The sequence below is a fragment of the Schistocerca gregaria genome, chromosome 2, assembly GCF_023897955.1.
Source record: "Schistocerca gregaria isolate iqSchGreg1 chromosome 2, iqSchGreg1.2, whole genome shotgun sequence".
NCBI classification, from domain to species: Eukaryota; Metazoa; Arthropoda; class Insecta; order Orthoptera; family Acrididae; genus Schistocerca; species Schistocerca gregaria.
In genome coordinates, this window is record NC_064921.1 from 26,674,353 (window position 1) to 26,693,493 (window position 19,141).

General features: G+C 37.7%; 1 protein-coding gene across 1 annotated transcript in view; it reads right to left on the reverse strand.

The window, feature by feature from the left end:
• LOC126334576 (Down syndrome cell adhesion molecule-like protein Dscam2) overlaps positions 1-19,141 on the reverse strand; it is a 290,611-nt gene that overhangs the window by 66,326 nt on the left and 205,144 nt on the right. The gene's annotated exons all lie outside the window — the stretch shown is intronic.

Genomic DNA, 19,141 nt, shown 5'->3' on the forward strand with positions numbered 1-19,141 from the left:
CTAGCTTTCGCAACCGATGGTTGCTTCTTCAGGAAGGAGAGGGAAAGACGAAAGGATGTGGGTTTTAAGGGAGAAGGTAAGGAGTCATTTCAATCCCGGGAGCGGAAAGACTTCCCTTAGGGGAAAAAAAGGACAGGTGTACACTCGCACACACACACATATCCATCCGCACATACACAGACACAAGCAGACATATTTAAAGGCCTTTAAACACAAGAGCATACTATCTGCAAACAACATTGCTAAGCTAAGACATAGTATAAGTCAGAAATCTTGAGAATCAGTTATTAGTATCATTGGGATCAACAATAAATGGAACATGTTCTTAGAACTTCTGACTGGGCACATAATAGCAGCATAGCATTAAAAAAGACGAGTACTGAAAAAAATCCACCTCTGAAATCAAAACCTGTGCTGTTAGATGTTAAACCAAAAAATTTGTTTAGTAAAAAAATGGAAAACATGCATAGTTTGCACAGACTGATTAACTCTTAGCTACAAGAAGAACTCTACAAATGGTTCAAATACTAGTACCGCATGAGATTAAAAGCAGGAAGAGTTTGCTAACAGATATGAAGTTCAGACAGCGTTTCAAGGTCTTGCTGGCCAATTGTAAATAAAATTAGACACACTGCAACAAAAACTGAAATTAATAATGTAGAATTAACTGTAAATAACGATGACTGGAGAATGGATTTTTACATAATTTTTTTCTTCTGCTTATAGATGGAAAACGATCCACCTCTGCTCTAATCATATGTGAAATTCTGTCTCACATAAAAATGCATATTTTTCTAATATTTTATAAGCAAATATTTTAAATAATTTTGCTAGAACATACAGGGTGTTTCAAAAATGACCGGTATATCTGAAACGGCAATAAAAACTTAACGAGCAGCGATAGAAATACACCGTTAGTTGCAATATGCTTGGGACAACAGTACATTTTCAGGCGGACAAACTTTCGAAATTACAGTAGTTACAATTTGCAACAACAGATGGCGCTGCAAGTGATGTGAAAGATATAGAAGACAACACAGTCTGTGGGTGCGCCATTCTGTACGTCGTCTTTCTGCTGTAAGCGTGTGCTGTTCACAAAATGCAAGTGTGCTGTGGACAACATGGTTTATTCCTTAGAACAGAGGATTTTTCTGGTGTTGGAATTCCACCGCCTAGAACACAGTGTTGTTGCAACAAGACGAAGTTTTAATGTAACCAAAGGACCGAAAAGTGATATAATAAAGGATCTGTTTGAAGAATTTCAACGGACTGGGAACGTGACAAATTAATGTGCTGGAAAGGTAGGGCGAACGCGTACGGCCAACCACAGAGGGCAACGTGCAGCTAGTGCAGCAGGTGATCCAACAGCGGCCTCGGGTTTCCGTTTGCCGTGTTGCAGCTGCGGTCCAAACGACGACAACGTCCACGTATCGTCTCATGCGCCAGAGTTTACACCTCTATCCACACAAAATTCAAACACGGCAACCCCTCAGCGCCGCTACCATTGCTGCACGAGAGACATTCGCTAACGATATAGTGCACAGGATTGATGACGGCGATATGCATGTGGGCAGCAGTTGGTTTACTGACGAAGCTGATTTTTACCTGGACGGCTTCGTCAATAAACAGACTGGCGCATATAGGGAACCGAAAAGCCCCATGTTGCAGTCCCATCGTCCCTCCATCCTCAAAAAGTATTGGTCTGGGCCGCCATTTCTTCCAAAGGAATCATTGGCCCATTTTTCAGATCCGAAACGATTACTGCATCATGCTATCTGGAAATTCTTCGTGAATTTGTGGTGGTACAAACTGCCTTAGACGACACTGCGAACACCTCGTGGTTTATGCAAGATGGTCTTTAATTTCCTGAATGAGTATTTCGATGATCGTGTGATTGCTTTGGGCTATCCGAAACATACAGGAGGCGGCGTGGATTGGCCTCCCTATTCGCCAGACATGAACCCCTGTAACTTCTTTCTGTGGGGACACTTGAAAGACTAGGTGTACCGCCAGAATCCATTAACAATTGAACAGCTGAAGCAGTACATCTCATCTGCATGTGAAGCCATTCCGCCAGACACGTTGTCAAATGTTTCGGGTAATTTCATTCAGAGACTATGCCATATTATTGCTACGCATGGTGGATATGTGGAAAATATCGTACTATAGAGTTTCCCAGACCGCAGCGCCATCTGTTGTTGACAATTGTAACTACTGTAATTTCGAAAGTTTGTCTGCCTGAAAATGTACTGTTGTCCCCAGCATATTGCAACAAACGGTGTATTTCTATCGCTGCTCGTTTAGTTTGTATTGCCGTTTCAAATATACCGGTCATTTTTGAAACACCCTGTATAATTTCTCACTTTTCTTTGTTGTAATATCTAAATTTAACAAAAATATTGGGCATTTTCATATTATGAGAATGCAGTATGAATGAATTTCATTCATAAATGTTCTAAGGAGTCAGTGACGTCCACTACACATACTGCCTCGCTATCTGGAAGGGAATTCCATTGCTTATGATTTGGGTGGCTGACACAATGTACAAAACAGTCTCCAGTCATTGCCGTCATATTGTATAAAGCAGATGTTTATTCAGTATGGTATTTTAAGTCAAGTGACTGGCAATATGATGCCAGAAGTAAAGTGAAGCATTCACTATTGTTTGCAACAATATGTTGCTGAATTTAGTGACATCTTTAAAAGAAATGGAAGAATTCTGTTCTGTCGAAAATTTGGCATATCAATCAATCACAACAGTGACCTAAGTCTTGCAACATTTAGCAGGTAGTACCGTAAACATAGACTGGCTGTTTCAAGTACAACTTCTAGACAATTTCGTTTTGTGAATCAGCTTCCTCTTCACAAATTCTAGCTTCAAAAAATTCAAAATATTATGCAGATTTATCCAATGAGCATGTAAAGATATATCGGGATCAAACCATGTAACAATACATAGCATATTCAATTAATCTCTGCAGATGTTATGGCCAAATGGTGTGAAATTTGAAAGTATTTTACTCTTACTTATGAATACTGCTGCTTACATGATGAAAGTAGCTGAAGTCCTTTCTGTAAAATGGTGGATTTCACTCTACGTGTGAAACTGCCATGGTAGAAGACGAAGTAAACATTAGTGAAACTGAAATTGTGTATGCCTATGACATTCTGTTGATGAAATATGTAAGATTATCATCATGTAGTGTTGAAAGCCTCTTCTCCGAGCATCATACAGTGTTTTGAGACAACTGATATTGGTTTGTGGTGGAAAACTTGGAGATAGGTTTTGTGATTCACTGTAACAGCTAATTCTTTCAATCCACCACTGTGTCAGCATGAGGGATATTTTAACATACATATTAACAGTTTTGTAACATTTACACAAAATATTTCTGAACTTTTATATATAGTTTTTGTGTTCTTCCAACATAAAAATAAAATATTTGAAAGTTTTTTTGTACATAAAAATCTATTCCCTAGTGATGACATTTCCGATCCCCTTCCAGTTAGCAATATTTTTAATAATTACTTTATAGATACTGTCCAAAATATGTCTACAGGAAACAAGATGCATATTATACACTTGAGTCAACTAATGAACAGAATTACAGTACACTACCTGCAGTAAGCACAGGTGACATTCTGTAGCTTATTGACCACGTAAAAAAATAAACTGAACTAGTTAAAGTGCTAGTTCATCTAATAAGCTGTGTTTTGAAAAACAGTATTTCCTCTGACAAGTTGAAACTGCCTGTAGCCAAACCCTTAGACAAAAACGAGGAAAGAAAGCGTGTTCAGAACTACAGATCCATTGCCCTAACCTCAACATTTAACAAACTGATGGACAACATACGGCTAATGTTACAACAGTACTGATGTAATAGGTGATGTTCAGCATGATTTCAGAAGAGACCAAAGTACAATGTGAGCAACAGTACAATGTGTCCATTATGTAACTGAAAAAATAAATGAAACGCCCCAAACAGCAGAAGTGTTCCTGGATCTCTCGAAAGTTTTTGATAGCAAACATCATGAGTTGCCCTAATCAAAAACTGTAATGACTGGTGTAACTGGAAAACTCATGCAATTGCTGGAAATGTATTTATAAGGTAGACAATAGTGTAGAGAAATTATTTGGAGAAATGCTGGAGGGGAGATGGCCAGGAATAAAAAATGTATGAGGGGCAGTCAAATGCAAACCAAACACACACCAAAATGGAACCAATAATGAGTTCCATTCAAAAATAACCACCACATGTATTAAGCTAAATATCTCAGTGGAAGATGAGTCAATTACTGGTTTATGGAAAACGGTCAGTCACTGACGGACCCACAACCACACTGACTCTTGAAACTCCTCATCTGATTTAAAGTGATGTCTTGCTTGTCTTTCTTCAGGTTTCCAAAGATGTGAAAATCACACAGTGAAAGACCGGGGCATTTACCACCCAAACTGTTGAAGTGTAGCTGTCTTGCAATCCACAATGTGTAGGTAGGTTTTATTGTGCATCAGGATGCTTCTGACTGACAACATTCCTGTATGTTTTGACATTATGGTGCACTGTGGTTTCTGCGAAGTGTCTCCACAGTGCTGATGACTGATTGTGGTTCTACATTCAAGGAACTCAACAAGCAGACAACCCCTACAGTTGAAGGAGGAGGCCATCTTGACATTAGCAGAACTTGTGTGAACAGCTCTGGATTTCTTTGGCAGGGGACATGTGAAATGTTTTCACTGTAGACTTAGATATCTGCCCTTGGGCTCTAAATGGTGGTACCACATAAGGTCTTGTGACTTCCTTCTTCAACTGTAGGGGCTCTCTGCTCATCAAGTTCCTCGGTCATGGAACCATATTCATTCTGCACTGCTTTGAGGACACTGCAAGGAATCTGCAAAGCACCATAAAGTCGAAATGCTGAGGAATGCTGCCAAATGGAAGAATCCTGTTGCACAATAACACCCATCCCTACACTGTCAGTTGGACAAAGACTATACTTCAGTGATTTGGTTGGGAAAGATTGCAACAGTCTCCGTACAGCACAGATCCTTCACCATGTGATTTTCACATCTCTCGCACCCTGAAGTAAGACATGCATGGCTGTTAGTTTCAGCAGGGTGAAGAAGTGCAAGAGTGGGTATGTCAGCAGCCAACACCATTCTATGAACCACAAACTGATTATCTTGTCTCCCAGTGGGATTACTTTTGAATGGAACCATTCGATGTTCCTGTTGTGGTGGGTGTTTGTCTGCCCCTTATGCATTTTAGAGTTACTCAGGGCTCCATCTTAGGTCTGCTCCTCTTTATATGTTATGTAAATGATTTCCCAAGTTCTGTAGGTAGTAAAGATTTAATCACCATGTATACTATTCACACATCTGGTGTCTGTCATGCAGACAGTGAGCTCAGCCTATTTGAAGGGATTCAAAACATTACTGAAAAGGCTAGTGCTCACTTTGACAGAGACAAAAGTAAACATAGGAAAACAAGTATTATTCATTTTATAAAATGATTCAAATAAACAAAATATTACAGTTGATGAAATTCTGTCAAATGTTTTGGGTTTATACACAAATGTTGAACAAATCTGCAAAAATACAGCACCCAGCCTACATTTACTAGGGAGATTATCACCATTCCTTAATTCTGAAACATTAAGGACAACATAGTTTGGATTAGTATGCCCTTTCTTGTCTTATGGAATAGTACTGAGGAATGAGACTTACCACACTAATACGAAAACAGTGTCCATAATATAGAAAAGTGCCTTGGGGATCATAGCAAAAGTAAAACAAAGAACATCTTGAAAAAGTCTGTTCACATAAATCAATACTCTCACAGTTTATGTTATTTATATGCTGGGAGTCATTTTGCTAGTGAAAATAGATACTAAGGCCACAAATAAGAACACAGAAATTTACAAACATGATACAAGGCACAAAAAAGACTTTCACATGGTTAACATATGATTAACTTCAATAACAGAAATCCCATATGTCAAAGGAGCTGTTTTTGATAATTTTTTACTGAATAAAATTAAAATATTGACATGGATACTTTTAAAAAGTGACTCAAGCAGTGGCTTGTCCACAAATGCCCATGTAACTTGGCCTTAACATGAATAATAATGCAATAATTAATTTTGTTCCAGAAAAAAGTACAGTAATTGTTGCATATTGTAAAGTATTTGTAATTGTAAAAAATTTATACATTGTTAACAATGCCATGCATATAAATTGTGTGTTACAAGCAGATAATAGATTGACTTTCTGAAAACTGTAATGTTTACAGATGACACAGTACAGTAATAACAGGACCAAATGCATCCATACCAACACACATGAGAAAAATGATTGAATCATACCCCACAAACTGACAATGGCCGAGAAAGGACCTCAGTACTCAGATATCAAATTGCTAAGAAGTCTACCTAGAAACTTGCACGACAGTATACATGACACTAATTTTACAAAGAAACTCAAATACTATCTGGTGAAAAAGGAATTTTACAACATTGAAGAGTAATTATCACTTTAAATTAGTAGATATATATAGGTATATTTATAATCAGATACATGAGAATGTAAGTAAAATGGTTAGGCAGTATATGACAATGAATGTTTTCTGTTTTTCAACAAGACTCTAGTAAGTTGTTCATATTTAGTTTTAATGTTGGATCTATTATGAAATTATCAATTCATGCAACTTCTGAGCCTTCTCAGTTGTTTTTCCAGCTGCAGTTCTTTGTTATCTGAATTTTCCTTGTGGAGCACCCAGCATCTTTGTGTATACTACTTGTCTGTCATGCTGTCAAAGGGATCATACATTGCTGCCTTCCATGCAATATCATGCCCAGCATTGACAATAAATAAGAAGACAATCCACTTACCAATTTACAAGTGACACCTCAAAAACTATTTGAAATCTCTGTGATAATTTATTCTGGGGCATTGTATTCTGAACTAGTCTATCGTGCAAACAGAGGCCATACAGTCTCATTCATCTATGCCCTTCCTGTTTAATTTTACTGAACCTATCCCTCCTTTTCCCCTGAGAAACCAACTAGTAGTTCTAAAATGGCATCAAGTGCTTTTATATTAGTACTAATATTTCTCATTCTGAAGCTAATACCGGCCACTAATTCTCTCTCATAACTTTATCGTTAGAACTGTTCCCTTAAGAGTTTCATACCTACTCAATAATGGATCAAGTTTTACTATCCTTACAAAGATCAACAATGCTTGTACCATTCCACACACAACATTACACACAGCCAATATAGAGGCTGCTGACATATAGATCATTATCATTGCTATGAGGAACCACCAATACACCATAAACAAGAGAATAATGTGGAAATTAACAGTGTCATATATATTGATGGGTGAGAATGATTTGCTCCTGCAATGATGTATTGGTGATGTACTCAGGCATAAATACAAACATACAGGAAACCTTACTTGTAAACATAGAACTTACTTCAGGTCTAGGCTCGTGATGCAAAGTGATGATAAAATGAGTTTCCCTTAAGTGAGAAAGTGTACTACAGACAACATATTAGAGTCAGACGACACAAAGGAACAGAACAGATCCATTGAATGATTTAATATTATTGCAGAAAGCAGTGGAAGTCTTTCGGAGTTGGGAAAAGTTCAAGAGAGAGTTTTACAAATGGCTCTACACACCACAAGATATGAGAGAGTTACTACCAGGACTGTTCAGTGGACCATAGCCATGGAACTTAAGTAGGACATGGAACATTTAGAGAAGCCCCAGCTTATACATGAATCAGAAGTGAAATATGTTTGTGTTTGTAGCACACAGGATTGTAGAAAGCCAATTATCCACCAGTAGTTGATTAATGTACAGAACTATGTCACAGAACTGTGATGTCATTAGCATTCAGGTTACTGATCTTTCTTTAGTGTGAGTATGGGTATGGGTGTGTGTGTGTGTGTGTGTGTGTGTGTGTGTGTGTGTGTGTGTGTGTGTGTGTGTGTGTGTGTGCCCTCCTCCCCTCCTCCTCCAACACACACACACACACACACACACACACACTTGCATGAATGTTGTGTGTTTTCTACTTCTGATGATGGACATAGCTGAACATTTCTCGCACTTTTTTTTTTTTTTTCATTTTGCCTTTCTGCAACTTAATGCTTCCTCTATGTGATGACTCCCCTCCCATGAACCATGGACCTTGCCGTTGGTGGGGAGGCTTGCGTGCCTCAGCGATACAGATGGCCGTACCGTAGGTGCAACCACAATGGAGGGGTTCTGTTGAGAGGCCAGACAAACATGTGGTTCCTGAAGAGGGGCAGCAGCCTTTTCAGTAGTTGCAGGGGCAACAGTCTGGATGATTGACTGATCTGGCCTTGCAACATTAACCAATACGGACTTGCTGTGCTGGTACTGTGAACGGCTGAAAGCAAGAGGAAACTACAGCCGTAATTTTTCCCGAGGGCATACAGCTTTACTGTATGATTAAATGATGATGGCATCCTCTTGGGTAAAATATTCCAGAGGTAAAATAATCCCCCATTCGGATCTCCGGGCGGAGACTACTCAAGAGGATGTCGTTATCAGGAGAAAGAAAACTGGCGTTCTACAAATCGGATCGTGGAATGTCAGATCCCTTAATCGGGCAGGTAGGTTAGAAAATTTCAAAAGGGAAAGGGATAGGTTAAAGTTACATATAGTGGGAATTAGTGAAGTTTGATGGCAGGAGGAACAAGACTTTTGGTTAGGTGTCTACAGGGTTATAAACACAAAATCAAATAGGGATAATGCAGGAGTAGGTTTAATAATGAATAGGAAAATAGAAATGCGGGTAAGCTACTACAAACAGCATAGTGAACGCATTATTGTGGCCAAGATAGATATGAAGCCCACACCTACTACAGTAGTACAAGTTTATATGCCAACTAGCTCTGCAGATGACGAAGAAATTGAAGAAATGTATGATCAAATAAAAGAAATTATTCAGATAGTGAAGGGTGATGAAAATTTAATAGTCATGGGTGACTGGAATTCGGTAGTAGGAAAAGGGAGAGAAGGAAATGTAGTAGGTGAATATGGACAGGGGAAAAGAAATGAAAGAGGAAGCTGCCTGGTAGAATTTTGCACAGAGCACAACTTAATCATAGCTAACACTTGGTTCAAGAATCATAAAAGAAGGCTGTATACATGGAAGAACACTGGAGACACTGACAGGTTTCAGATAGATTATATAATGGTAAGACAGAGATTTAGGAACCGAGTTTTAAATTGGTTATGACCTGTAGATTAAAACTAAAGAAACTGCAAAAAGGTGGGAATTTAAGGAGATGGGACCTGGATAAACTAAAAGAACCAGAGGTTGTACAGAGTTTCAGGAAGAGGATAAGGGAGCAATTGACAGCAATGGGGGAAAGAAATACGGTGGAAGAAGAACGGGTAGCTTTGAGGGATGAAGTAGTGAAGGCAGCAGAGGATAAAGTAGGTAAAAAGACGAGGGCTGCTAGAAATCCTTGGGTAACAGAAGAAATATTGAATTTAATTGATGAAAGGAGAAAATATAAAAATGCAGTAAATGAAGCAGGCAAAAAGGAATACAAACGTCTCAAAAATGATATTGACAGGAAGTGCAGAATGGCTAAGCAGGGATGGCTAGAGGACAAATGTAAGGATGCAGAAGCTTATCTCACTAGGGGTAAGATAGATACTGCCTACAGGAAAATTAAAGAGACCTTTGGAGAGAAGAGAACCACGTGCTTGAATATCAAGAGCTCAGATGGCAACCCAGTTCTAAGCAAAGAAGGGAAGGCAGAAAGGTGGAAGGAGTATACAGAAGGTTTATATAAGGGCGATGTACGTGAGGACAATATTATGGAAATGGAAGAGGATGTAGATGAAGACGAAATGGGAGATAAGATACTGCGTGAAGAGTTTGACAGAGCAATGAAAGACCTGAGTCGAAACAAGGCCCCCGGAGTAGACAACATTCCATTAGAGCTATTGACGGCCTTGGGAGAGCCAGTCCTGACAAAACTCTACCAGCTGGTGAGCAAGATGTATGAGACAGGCGAAATACCCTCAGACTTCAAGAAGAATATAATAATTCCAATCCCAAAGAAAGCAGATGCTGACAGATGTGAAAATTACTGAACTATCAGTTTAATAAGTCACAGCTGCAAAATACTAACGCGAATTCTTTACAGACGAATGGAAAAACTGGTATATGCGGACCTCGGGGAGGATCAGTTTGGATTCCGTAGAAATGTTGGAACACGTGAGGCAATACTGACCTTATGACTTATCTTAGAAGAAAGATTAAGAAAAGGCAAACCTACGTTCCTAGCATTTGTAGACTTGGAGAAAGCTTTTGACAATGTCGACTGGAATACTCTCTTTCAAATTCTGAAGGTGGCAGGGGTAAAATACAGGGAGCGAAAGGCTATTTACAATTTGTACAGAAACCAGATGGCAGTCTTAAGAGTCGAGGGGCATGAAAGGGAAGCAGTGGTTGGGAAAGGAGTGAGACAGGGTTGTAGCCTCTCCCTGATGTTATTCAATCTGTATACTGACCAAGCAGTAAAGGAAACATAAGAAAAATTTGGACTAGGTATTAAAATTCATGGAGAAGAAGTAAAAACTTCGAGGTTCGCTGATGACATTGTAATTCTGTCAGAGACGGCAAAGAACTTGGAAGAGCAGTTGAATGGAATGGACAGTGTCTTGAAAGGAGGATATAAGATGAACATCAACAAAAGCAAAATGAGGATAATGGAATGTAGTCAAATTAAATCGGGTGATGCTGAGGGAATTAGATTAGGAAATGAGACACTTAAAGTAGTAAAGGAGTTTTGCTATTTGGGGAGCAAAATAACTGATGATGGTGGAAGTAGAGAGGATATAAAATGTAGACTGGCAATGGCAAGAAAAATGTTTATGAAGAAGAGAAATTTGTTAACATAGAGTATAGATGTATGTATCAGGAAGTCGTTTCTGAAAGTGTTTGTATGGAGTGTAGCCATGTATGGAAGTGAAACATGGACGATAACTAGTTTGGACAAGAAGAGAATAGAAGCTTTCGAAATGTGGTGCTACAGAAGAATGCTGAAGATTAGATGGGTAGATCACAGAACTAATGAGGAGGTATTGAATAGGATTGGGGAGAAGAGAAGTTTGTGGCACAACTTGACTAGAAGAGGGGATTGGTTGGTAGGACATGTTCTGAGGCATCAAGGGATCACAAATTTAGCATTGGAGGGTGGCATGGAGGGTAAAAATCGTAGAGGGAGACCAAGAGATGAATACACTAAACAGGTTCAGAAGGATGCAGGTTGCAGTAGGTACTGGGAGATGAAAAGGCTTGCACGGGATAGAGTGGCATGGAGAGCTGCATCAAACCAGTCTCAGGACTGAAGAAATAACAACAACAAGTAATGACTAGGAATCTAGCCTTTCCATATTGTTTTTATTCCTTACTGGACACTCCATAATAATTGTTGCTTAGCTGGTATATGATGTGGCTAATTTCACACATAGCTTTCCCTTTTAAAAGATACGAAATGTCTGACTGGAATTTTCAAGTTGTGAAGGGTGGGTTTATAGCTCAAGTCTAAAGCCTGTGTCATCTACAGGGGAATGAGCAACTCTGGCATAAGGATAGACTAGAATATTGAGTAGATTGGGTGGGGAGATGAACTACTGATTTGGCTGATGATGGTGAGATTATTCATCATTTCAAATCATGGCAAGAGGTATTTAAAACTTGCTCAAAAGGTATGGTTGAATTTTTTAAGACCTGTGTGATAAGAGAAGCACTGGTCAGTGACTGGCTCACTATGGCTATAGATTTGTTGGTGTCACAGGGAAATATGCCTTGGGAAATGACTTTCTGAGCCAGCTGGCATGTTAGTCTGCAGAGACTCTGTAAATGTAGATACATTTAGCTAACTCCCTTTGGTATTAAAATTAAAAAAAAATAACTAGAATAATTAGGAAGAAAATGGAAAGAACACATCAGCAGGATAGAGGCTGACAGACCACAAAAACATTGTATAAATACAAACCAACAGGATGAAGATATAGGGACCCAAATCTAATGAAAGGACTTGGACTAAATACACAGCCTAACACATAAAGGAGATATTCATTACCCTACTTTACTTTGCAGATGCAGTGCCAACAAATGCCAAGACTATAGAGTAGGCACTTTGTAATGTGGAACATGTCACAGCAGCCAAATGGAGGTACTGCTGGCGGCAGATGCATCTAAGATGCACAGAGATTTTTATTATCAAAATTAAATTCAACCTGCACTACCAAAACATGTAAAAAAAATCAGTCAAGAAAATGTGGGGGTGTTTATTAAAAAAAATAAGCCTCGGAATGTGGTCAGTCAGCACACAGTTCAACAAATGAATACTACAATAACTTTTCAACTGAATTCATGAGAATATTCAATTAATGCTTCACTTTTTAACAGTGTGGACTGAGTCCCATAGAAGTAGGTCATGGGAAACAAAATGAATTAGAGTATCTACTATTAGGAAGAAGAAACTCCCATATAGAGGTGCCAAAGTTATTTGAAATGCAGAATTTCTTAAATATGTGAGCACATACAGAACAGCATTTGACACAATAGTTAAACTAGAAAAGCATACTCAAATAATAACAAATTAATTTTAACTGCAAAAAAATTAAAAAGAAAGCTGTTTGATGCCACTGTATGCTAATGATCAATGGCAGAGCTGTTACACATTCCAGTTCCATATGTGAATCCTTCAGTGAATTTTTCATAAATTGTAATAAAGTTGGTGAATTCTTGCCACCAATACAAATCCTAGTGTGACAGAGAGAAATTGCTCAAGTTTTAAGTTTTCCCTGTTTCCAAGCTCTGATGTTATGAAAACCATAAAGTCTAAAAAAAAAAAGTTCACACTACAATAACAAATAACAAACTAGTCCCTTATAGTACAAAGTTAGCATTTCATAAATTCACTGAAACTACATTAACTGAAATATCACAAAACTCAATACTCATACAGAAACACTTAACAATAAAGTTCAACAAAGATCCACCAATTGCCAATTCCATTTGTGGTGATGGTATGCACAGTTCAAAGCTTGAAGATGCCACTGCAAGAGGAAATCAGTAGGTCAACCTGGGGTGAATGAAGAAACGGTTGGCACATGTTGGCAAGTTTTGTACTTAGCCCACAGAACTCCATGAACAGAACAAGAAGAGAGCTGAGCATATCGTAACTGATCATTTGGAAGATCTTAAAGAAATGACAAGCTGAATACTTACTGTTTGCAATTCCTGTAAGTCATGACTCCTGATGGCAAAGTCAAATGTTGAATTTCAAGTCATGACCTCCACACTCTCCCAACCTAACCATCAGTGACTCTTGTATGAGATTACGTGAAAAACTTGGTGTTTACACTTCCTCTACCAACAAACCTACCAGAACAGTGAGCTCTCATCAACAGTAATTTTGAATACATTGATAGGGGCATACTGCATCATATGTGGAGAAAAACTTGACACCTGCAGAAACATTGGGGGAAAAGGGGGGGGGGGCAGGCTTGGAGCACTTGTAATACAATATGTAAAAAAAAAAAAAAAACTTTTTGAGTTATTCTATGTGTGTAGTGTCCTATGACAATATGACAAATAATGTAACTACAGCCAATCTGTGAAATCACTTCAATCATTTATATAGCCTTGTATTGCACACTCTTTCTCCCTTAAAATAAACCAGGCTTTTGATGTGGTGTTTTCAAGACTGACTGACTAAAATATGCTTAAGTTCAGCCAATTCATAAATAGGGGGAACACAAATAAATGGAGAACTATAGACCTAATTCATTGTTACCAATTTTCTCAAAAATATTCCAAGAGTTGCATGTGATCAGATAGAAAATTATAATACCTACCACCATATTATTTTATGCCATCAGTTGGACCTCAAGAAGGGATGCAAAACTACTCACAAAATAAATGAATTAATCACAAAGGTTATCAGATGTCTCAATAATTGAATGTTTGGATCACATGTCTTTTGTGATGTCACCAAAGCATCTGATACTGTAAATCATGACCTCCTCCTCTGCAACCTGACCAAGTGTGGTTTTCAAGACAAATCTCTTAGGTGGGTGTCATAATACCTAACAAACAGAACAAAAATCTCTTAGGTGGGTGTCATACTACGGAACAAACAGAAAAAAAAGAATATTTGCTCTCACCATAAAACAATCTGCATGATGTAGACGTGAAATACACTATACAGACAAAAACTGGACAGTCTAAACTGTGTCAGATTCCTTGGTGCACTCGTAAATTAAAAAAATGTTGTGGAGTAATCATGTAGTGCAAATACTGAGTTGGCCAAACAGCCTTATTTATGTCATGATCTGTTACATAATATCGCTGATTTATTGGGGAAAAACATAAACAACACATATTTTGTTTCAGGGATTAGGTATAGTATAATATTGAACCAACAGTGGAAGTATTACACTTGAAATCTTAATTTTATTAACACATATCTAATGTTAGAATTGATAAATCTCCTATGTCAAAATTTCTGATTGTTTGAAGCCTATCACATGATAATAAAGTTTTTATTTGATGATAGTTGAAAAGCAGCATCTAGGCAGGTAGCTCATTGAGTGAGAAATATTTACCTCCTTTTCTTGTATAAAACTCTACAGAATCTGATGGGTTTGCCTTTTTTATTTATTCATTTACTGTATTTGTAACCTGGATAGTCATAGAAAGTAGTATGATTTGTAGACCAAGTTAGTGCCCATCTCATACACTTTTCTGTGTTATTATGGCTGTCTGGAAGTGCCCAACCAAACAAAGAGAACACAAAAAATTTGGGAAGAAACATTTTTATTTCTCTATACAGTCTCCTTTCAGCTTGATGCAGTTTCCCAGAGATGTTCTACAGCATTGGTATCCTGTTTACAGCAAGGAGAGTCAAGCTCCACAGAAGTCATCAATAATTGGCTCCACCACTTCATTCTTGGGAAATCTCTTACCATCGAGCAATTTCTTCAAGTTTGGAAACTAAAAACAATCATAGGAGGGTAAACTGGGTGAATAGGGTGCACGAGGCAGCAGTCTGAACTTTAACTCACTGATTTTGGTCATGATGACAATGAATGTGTGAACTGGTACATTGTCATCATGAAACTAAAGTTTTGATAAATGTACTCACTTTTGCTTGATTTCGTTATTCAGATACTGCAATAAGCTTGCATAATAATTTCCATTTATTACTTTTCCCTCCTGAAAATAAGTAATGATTATTATCCCACACCATGACGTTGTGTGCAGATGGAACTGTATTTGCCTTCTTTGCAGCTGATTCCCCCCTTTTAATTCACTCGTTTCACTGTTCTTTCATCCCAGGTGTGAAGTGATGGACCTAGGTTTCATCTATGGTTATGAATTGATGCAAAAACTAAACTTTATTGGACTGAAACATCCTAATAACACTTCTTTTGTTCCACTGTGAGTAAACATGGCGCCCATGTTGTGTACAGCTTTCTTATGTTCACATTTTCAGTCTACATTAAAAACGAAGAAATTCCTCCAGCTGTATTTAAGGTGTCAATTTTATTTTGACAACTAGTTTCAATGTTGTAACAATGTCATCTTCAGGCCCTTACACTTGTTGATGCCAACTGTGCATAGCTGACACTAGAAGTCAGTGGTGAGATACGGACATACTCCACGTGGAAGGTGGTTACTAACCATCTTCCACACAGAGCACATCCGTATCTCACCACTGACTTCCAGTATCAGCCGCATGCAGTTGATGTCAATAAGTATATGGGCCTGAATACAATGTTGTTACAATGTTGAAACTAGTTGCTAAAATAAAATCGACACCTGACATACAGCTGGAGGAATTTCTTCATTTTTAATATAAATTTATACCAGCTGACGTCCCACTGTCCTCCATTTCAACTATGGATGTACGAAAATTTTCAGTCAGAGTGTAATGCACAATGCTTTCTGAAATATCTATATCTTTCATTTTATGGATTTTCTTCACAATTTCTGACATGGTCACCCAATTCAGTTAATCACTTTCATGTTCATATTGCCAACTCCTGCACTTTCACTTTAATTCTATCAATCAATGTTTTACTGTTGTAAACTAAGGAGCAGACTCCTCCAAAGTAGAATCTACCTCAGCTTTAATATTAGTTGGACTAGGACCTTTCAAATGGAAGTATTGCTTCATGTAAGAATTACTGGTTTTATCTATATTTATAAATCTGCGAAGAGCATTCACTATTGATGGCTGCCAGATAAATGCTAAACAATGTAGCATTGTCAAACTTCAAATTTAAGCTTTATAAAGTTGGTACTTTCTATCATACAAGAACCCGTACCTATATGCCAGGTCAAGCACTTCAGGAATGCCCTTGTTACCAAGAAGCTTGCCAAATTTCAAATGTGTGCCATTCATGTATGGTTTAAAAATTAATAATGAACTGCAGAAACATAAATTTTGAAATTTTATGATAAAGAAATGCACATGTAAAAGTAAGCAGTGTTACTAAGCTTGATGTGGAATCTTATCTATGTATTTGCTCCCTCAGGTATACCTTTGTGGAATCTTATCTATGTATTTGCTTCCTCAGGAATACCTTTACTGTTCCTAGCACTGAGTAATAAAGAATGGCTTTGCATATTTCCACCTGTCATATTTAAATTCATTTTAAGTGCTTGAACTTGGAACTTAATGTTTCCTACTTTTACAAACCTCTGACATAAACTGAACAACAGATGCTGTTCCAAATCAAATTTGAAGGTTTTAACCAAAAAAGGGCTAAATCATACTTAAAGACTTAATGGAGCTGAACAGCACCTTCACAGAAAAAAGTAGACACCAAAGAGAATTCGTTTAGGAAAAAAAAAAAAACATTTTTTTAAATAGATTTTCTGAATTAATGCTAAAGAAAACCAATAATGTGAAGTTCACATTTTAAGAAAAGTCATGATAAATAAATTTATACACTGCACTGAAATCAAGAAAGTGTAAGGTGCAGCACTGCTTGTCCTTATAGTTTGATAATGTGTCAGCACACTGCTGCATCAGTGCCATGTAAGTCTTCTTATTTTTGTAGTTCTGAAGGTATAGAAGTATAGCCCAAATTGAAATCAGTACTGTGTATGACACATAGTTGCCATGTCATCACTTTGAGAACATGTCCACTCGCTACAGCATTGGGATATCTCCAATCAGCCTTTACTTAAATGCTGTCAAGCAATAGGAAGGTATATTAAAGGAACAAATCAGTGACACTTGAGTATATTTATTTTTGTAGTTACAAAGTAAAGTTGCTTCATGTGTTGACTTACTCTGAATTGTGTGCTCTAAGTTTAGTTTTTTCCTGCTCAAACAGAAACTGTCAAACACTGTTATTTTCCATCACTGGATTGGGGAAGAGTCTTATCTCATAACTGAAAACCAATAAATTTTTACCAAGCCTGTCAAAAACAGGTAAGTAAACCCCAGTTATGTTTATCATTCATTTTATCTACCGGTCTTGTTGTTAGTAATCTTCCCTTGGATTTTAAAATCAAAATTTAAACTTAGTTTACTGACATGTCTATGTGATTCAAATGCAGTGATGTTTTACATGACCTCATTCTTACTTTTTAGTTAGTGCCATTTTGTTAGTGCTTGTTTTACTTTTAGACTATCCATGATAAAAACCCACTTTTCCTTCAACACAAATGTTCTGCAGCTCACATTATGAGCACCCACTAGGAAGAAGAACAAAGAAATGATTCAACCATTAATTTCTTCTATGACATGAAAATATAGACTTGCATGGGGCTTTAACTAGGCTTATGTGCAATTTAACATGCTAAAGAGCCCCAATTTTAATGCCTTCCTGGATAGCATCAGCAGTCACAGTGTAGTAGATGAGATGCTATAACACAACGTAAAATCATGTATGGCAGTAATTTCTTTACATGTAATGTTTTATGTAAATATAGCCTTTGACTGTGAGTGTAACAACTAAGAGATGGTTATCTTTGGTCATGCGGAAAGGAGGTCGATCTTGGGAGGAGGTGGTTGATGGTTTTTGGATCGGGAGCGTGGGTTGGAGGAGGTGGCGATACAGATGTGGTGTAAAACAATGTCTTATTTCATATTATTGTAGAAGAGTTAAATGTGAATAAATGAATTAAATAGCGATGTGGAAAAATTATGTAACGTTTGCTCTCTAGAAACCAAAATACCACGTCGGCCTACAAACCAGTTAGTCTCATCCAAACACAAAGAAAACTGCAGGAACATCGCAGTGGAATCACCCCTAGACTTCACGAAGACAATAACGCAGCCATTAATATGAGTTAAGTACCAAACTGTTCGTACTTGTTAACGACCTCGGCCTGTAAATTTGAATCTCCTGTAGTGCCTCAAGTCACCATGTGGACAAAGGAGTAGGACAACTTATAGACTGTGGAAATCTTAGGAAGAGGTCCGTTAAAGTTGGGGGCTTGTCTGGGATATTACAGTTAAATGCGATGAGACTAATTGTGCTTCGTTTGCAGAACATTATAAATTTTATAATTCGTAAAACATGAATAACATTGTACACGTTTCCTGGACCAGAAAAAGTAGTGTGAGAACCAAGAAAGTGCTGGCTTATCGGAGAGGTGGACCTGTGATCGACGTCGTGGTGTGAAAAGATAAGTACAATTCTGCTCTGTTTTAAACTTTTCGTCAAAACTGTGTCCAAACACGTGGTGCCATCATGACACTATCAGAAGAAATTAAAAAGGAAGTGGGAGAAATGTTAGACTCGAACGTGTGTGGTGTAAGTGACGATCCAGATGACTCACAAAACGAAAGAAAACTGGATCAACAGGACTGGGTAAGTTTACTCTTTGCCTGAATGGGACAAATGCAGTCCAAATTAACAATGGCAATGAATTCAAATAGTGAATTCCTAGAATCAAAAATAAATGTATCCAGTGAGTCGCTAGAAGCGAAATTGAACTTAACTAGTGAATCGCTGGAAGCAAAAATGAAAAGCAACGGTGATGTATTGAAAGAAGAGATCTCAAATTTAAAACTTCAATTAGGAGAAATTTTGAAGGGTGTGAACTCCAA